Raw genomic sequence first — 6,000 nt, 5'->3', positions numbered from 1 at the left:
TACAGAGGACACCCAACTTATGCTGACTGGAGATCCCAAGAACTAGGTTCAAAGGGACAACTAATCTACACTGACTAGACACACTGTGGGGGATAACCCAATGAGATAGTGACTAGATCAGGGTAAGCTGATGAACTTTTAATGATCAAGAAGAGTAGATGACAACTCTTGAGGGATCACCTATATGAGAAAGAAGTGATAGATCTATTTAAGCGATAGAGGGGGGGGGGTGAATATCGCGCGTTTAAAAACTATTCTTTTGATCTTTTGAAACCAAAGTTGTGCAGCGGAAATAAGAAAAGAGACAAGGTTTTTTACTTCGTTCGGAGCCTAGCTCGATTCCTACTAGAAGACCTACGGTCCTTGACCGCACCAATGGGAAAAACACTATAATCCTTCTTTCCGAACTCCTTGGAAAGAAGTGAATCATACAAGTACAGATATATATAAGATAGTAACAATCATACAAGTACAGATATATATAAGATAGTAACACTTCTACTATCTTATAGAATTAAAGTACAGTTCAAAAAGTAAAGCTATAACGACAAAAGTAGTAAATCGTAGCTCGGTCGGCAATCGTATGAAGTTGCTTGCAAAGTTGATGATGACTTGTCGCGTGAGCAGCTTGCAGAAGTACACAGGAGTCAATCAGAAAAGTTCTTATTGCCTCTTACTTCGAGCCTTAATTTATAGGAGTATGAAGGTTCGGTCGATCGATCCTTCTTTTCGGTTGACCGAACCAGCTTTGATCCCCTCCAGCTGGAATCTGATGCTGGCTCGAATCTCTGGCATTAATTTGTCTTTAAATATTCGATCGACCGATCATGCCTTTCAGTCGAACGAACAACTTCCTTCCCTGTTCGTCGTGATTCTGCCGAGATCATCCTTTAATGCTGAATAAATGTGATTGGATCGGTCGACCGATCCCCAGGTTCGGTCGACCGATCAGCTTATTTCCTTTGCTGCTGATCGATGCTGATGATCTGTCCTGTGCTGAGTCACTAAGGTTCGGTCGACTGATCAGTCTTTGATTGGACTCTGATCTGATCTATTCTGAGATGTTAGCTGCTTTGTATTGATCTTGTTCGGTCGACCGATCCAGTCGGTCCTACAACAGAAAGTTAAGCAAAAACTATTTCCTGTAAAATAGATATTAGAACAGTAGTAATATAATGCAAGATTAATAATATGAAAGACAGTATAACTGTCTTGATCTCAACTTGGAAACCTTCCCGGTTTCTTCAGTTGGATCAGCGACTTAAGATTGTTCCTTCGGGAACCCGACCTCACTGTTGCTCCTCCAATTGTTTACCTCAATCTACCTGCCAAACTTAGATCCTCCAGATCTAGTTTGGACTTTTCACTTAGCTTTGATCGGCTCGCCAGGACTTTTCCCTTGATCTTAGGTCCTCCAGACCTCTCGATCATACTGCCAAGCTTCAGGTCCTCTCGACCTCCTTGGACTTGCACCTGGGTTCCACGATCTGCTAAGATTTCTCCTGCCTAGCCTCCAACTAGGTCTTTCCCGGTTGAGTAAACATCCTGCACACTCAGTCAACTTGTTAGATCACAACAAGACTTAACTTGAACCTTTGACAACATCAAAACTCATGTTTGATTCTGGTGCAGCTTGCACCAACAAGAAGTGGGGCTGATTCGAAGAGAATTAGAGGCACAATTCTTAGAGTTTCTCACAGAACCAGGTGTGTTTATGGCCAAGAATGAACACACTCATGAGAATTGAGTTATATCAGGGAGAGTCTTGGGTGAGATTTATCACTGCTTACATAGACAGCAATATAGTTCAAGGACATCGTGCCTACTATCAACCAGGAAGCAAACAGATCTTCACAAGGGAAGGTTCGAAGGGTAAAACTTACTTATCCTATACTTGACTCAATTGATGAATGCTATCACATACACTATCTCCATTCATGTAGGGGATTGTTGAATATGTGTGAATGGAGAAGAGGTGGAAGACGATAGAAGCTCCATTGTGAATGAGACTTTATTCTCACATTGGGAGTTTCATGACATGTTGGTTGGTTTATATTAATTCACATGCTTTGAGGATGTGAATAAATGCATGGGGAGAAGCTTTCTCTCACACATGAGTGCACGCGGGGGCAGGGGGGGTTGCAAATTTAGGGCCCGAATTGCATTGAACCATGTTGACTCGTGTGTGGGCATGACCTGCACGCGCCGAATGTCGGACCAGTCGGGGAAAAATTTATCCAAGTGGAACAACTAGTATTTTGCTATGTAAATCTTTTGCTGCTATATAATGGATGCATTAAATTCGAAATTAATATAAAATCAAAACAGTTGAGTGATAATGAGTGAAACGGTGGGCATTTATCTGAGCTCCTTTATAAGGAGGCTACGATCACAGACAGATGACACATAATAACACAAACAGAAGCTCAACACCTTCATTCCCCTCCTCTGTCGTGCAACTCTTGCTCGGCAGAGTTCCCGTGATAGTAATCGGGCGCCACTCAGTTCGTCCTGACCACCAGTGTTGGGTGGGGATCACAGTCAACCGTTGTATCCTGGGAAACAGACGACCCATGTAAACCTCGAAACACAACTGGAGGTGGGTGAATATGTTTCAAAGAAACTACGTCAATTGTAAGCCTCGGTCAGCTTGCCCAATCTCTTAGTCCGCCCGATCGGCCTCTCGCATGGCCTGTCAGCTTCACTCGCTCAGCTTGTATGCTTCGCTCGACCAGCCTCTCCCTTGGCTTATCTGCTTAACTCACTCGGCCTATCTGCTTCGCCCGACCAACCTCTCATTCGGCATGTCTACTTCGCCCGATCGGTCTCTCGCTCAGCCTATCTGTTTCACTCGCTCGGCCTGTCTGCTTCACTCACTCGACCTGTCTGCTCGCCCGATCGGCCTCTCACTCGGCCTATCTTCTCACCTGACCGACCTCTCACCTAGTCTGCTCTCTGTCTAGCCGAACTTGCTCGGCCTTACTGCCCAGTCAGCCAATCCATTGATTGCCCACCCAACCATTAAGTCCATTCAGAATTTACTGCTCGAACTCAAAGTTTGGTCCCGAATTACATTGAACCATGTTGACTCGTGTGTGGGCACGACCTGCACGCGCTGAATGCCGGACCAGTCAGGGAAAATTTATCCAAGTGGAACAACTTATATTTTTCCATGTAAATCTTTTGCTTCTATGTAACAGATGCATTAAATTCGAAATTAATAAAGAATCAAAACAGTTGAGTGATAATGAGTTAAACGGTGGGCGTTTATCTGAGCTCCTTTATAAGGAGGCTACGATCACAGACAGACGACACACAATAACACAAACAGAAGCTCAACAACTTCATTCCCCTCCTCTGTCGTGCAACTCTTACTCGGCAGAGTGCCCGTGATAGCAATCGGGCGCCACTCAGTTCGTCCTGACCACCAGTGTTGGGTGGGGATCACAGTCAACCGTTGTATCCTGGGAAACAGACGACCCATGTAAACCTCGAAACACAACTGGAGGTGGGCGAATCTGTTTCAAGGAAACTGTGTCAATTACAGGCCTCGGTCAGCTTGCCCAGTCTCTTAGTCCGCCCGATCGACCTCTCGCATGGCCTGTTAGCTTCACTCGCTCGGCCTGTATGCTTCGCCCGACCAGCCTCTCCCTTGGCTTGTCTGCTTCACTCAATCGGCCTATCTGCTTCGCCCGGCCAGCCTCTCATTCGGCATGTCTGCTTCACCCGATCGGTCTTTCGCTCGGCCTATCTGTTTCACTCGCTCGGCCTGTCTGCTTCACTCGCTCGACCTGTCTGCTCGCCCGATCGGCCTCTCTCTCGGCCTATCTTCTCGCCTGACCGACCTCTCGCCCAGTCTGCTCTCTGTCTAGCCGAACTTACTCGGCCTTACTGCCCAGTCGACCAATCCATTGATTGCCCACCCGACCATTAAGTCCGTTTGGACTTTGCTGCTCGGACTCGAAGTTTGGTCCACACTCATGAATTAGCAGAAACCAGTCCCTACTGGCAATTTGAGATTATCCGCTCAGGTTATCTCGATTGTAAGTTGAATTTAATTCAGTTAGTTTAAATTCAGCTAATAACCCATAAATCTCCTACAACAGATTATTTGTTCCAACAATGTTGAAACAGATTCGGTTCTATTGAGATGGTCACAGAACAGAATGTTGTGGTGCAATAGACTCAACACCTGAAGGCTCCCTCCGCCTTGATTGGAACTGTGCCAATTAATCATGGGGAAAAGCCAAAGAAGTTCAGTAGACTAAACTTCAAGAGGTGGCAACAGAAGATGCTCTTCTACTTGACCACACTCAACTTGGCTTAGTTCTCGACCGAGGACCCTCCCAAGCATGCTGAGGAAGCTGATGCACAAACTATCAGTGCAACCAAGGCATGAACTCATTCTGAGTTCTTTTGCCGAAACTACATCTTCAACTGCCTTGTCGATTCATTGTACACTGTGTATAGCATGAAGAGAATGGCTAAGGAGCTGTGGGAGTCCTTGGATAAGAAGTACAAGATGGAGGATGCATGGGCCAAGAAGTTCATAGTGGGTCGATTCCTGGACTACAAGATGGTTGACACCAAGACGGTGATTAGCCAAGTTCAAGAGCTTCAGGTGATCTTACACGAGATCCACTCCGAAGGGATGATTTTGAGTGAAACCTTCTAGGTGGCTACTATTATTGAGAAACTGCCCCCCGGCTGGAAGGACTTCAAGAACTACTTGAAGCACAAGCGGAAGGAGATGAATGTGGAGGAACTCATTGTTCGACTTCGCATTGAAGAAGACAACAAGAGTTTAGAGAGAAAGTTATTCTCTCATGCTACTTTAAAAGCCAACATGGTAGAGCATGGTCAAAACTCAAAACAGAAGAACCCCAAGTCTTCTAAGTATTAGAGTGTATACTAAAAGCCTAGCTTTTTGTAAATATTTATTTTGAAATAAAGAATCACATTGGTCAAATGTCTACATTTATATGCTAAGTGTAGTTGTTCAATTAATTTATATTGTAGATAACATGGTGTGTGGTGTCACACACAGAAGATCATGTTATCAGTTCCTTATAAGTTATAAATAGTAGCTCACGACTAAGATGGATAGGAATAAACCATTGGAATAGTCGTAGTGTAATTTGATATTAGTTTATCTTGACTATAAAATTATACTAGTACACTCTGAGTCTATTGAGCAGGACCATTTGAGGTAGTTTCCTTTTATACTAACTATATAAAAGAACAATACCTCTGTTATTATGGAAGTGTGTACTCTTAATCATATAAAATAACAAGCACATATACTTAATACTTATTTCTTTAATTTATCAAAGGGTGCGATTTAACTCGTTAAATCAATAGGCACGATAAGTTGGGAAATGATATTATTTATATGGTGTGTTGTTGATTATAGAATGAAACTGTGCCCTAGTAATTTAGGTTGATGATGCCCCCTTGAGGAGCTCATTGTTAGAGTGTATACTGAAAGCCTAAGCTTTTGTAAACATTTATTTTGAATAAAGAATCACATTTGGTCAAAATATCTACATTTTTTTGTAGTTGTTCAATTAATTTATATTGTAGATAACATAGTATGTGGTGTCACATACAGAAGATGATGTTATCAGTACCTTATAAATTATAAACAGCAGCTCACGACCAAAATGGAAAGGAACAAACCATTGGAAAGTCGTAGTGTAATTAGGAATTAGTTTATCTTAACTATATAATTACACTAGTACACTTAGAGTGTATTGAGTAGGACCATTTGAGGTTGTTTCTTTTATACTGATTTTATAAAGAAACAAATATCTCAGTTATTATGGAAGTGTGTGCTCTTAATCTTAATATAATAACAAGCACATATATTTGATATTTATTTCTTTAATTTATCAATGGGTGAGATTTAGTTCGATAAATCAATAAGCCCAATAAGTTGGGAAATGATATCACTTATAGTGTGTATTGTTGATTATAGAAGGAAACTGTGTCCTAGTAATC

Source organism: Zingiber officinale, chromosome 4B (genome assembly GCF_018446385.1).
Source record: "Zingiber officinale cultivar Zhangliang chromosome 4B, Zo_v1.1, whole genome shotgun sequence".
NCBI lineage: Eukaryota > Viridiplantae > Streptophyta > Magnoliopsida > Zingiberales > Zingiberaceae > Zingiber > Zingiber officinale.
The sequence above is the reverse complement of the archived record's forward strand: the minus strand, read 5'-3'. Positions refer to the sequence as shown.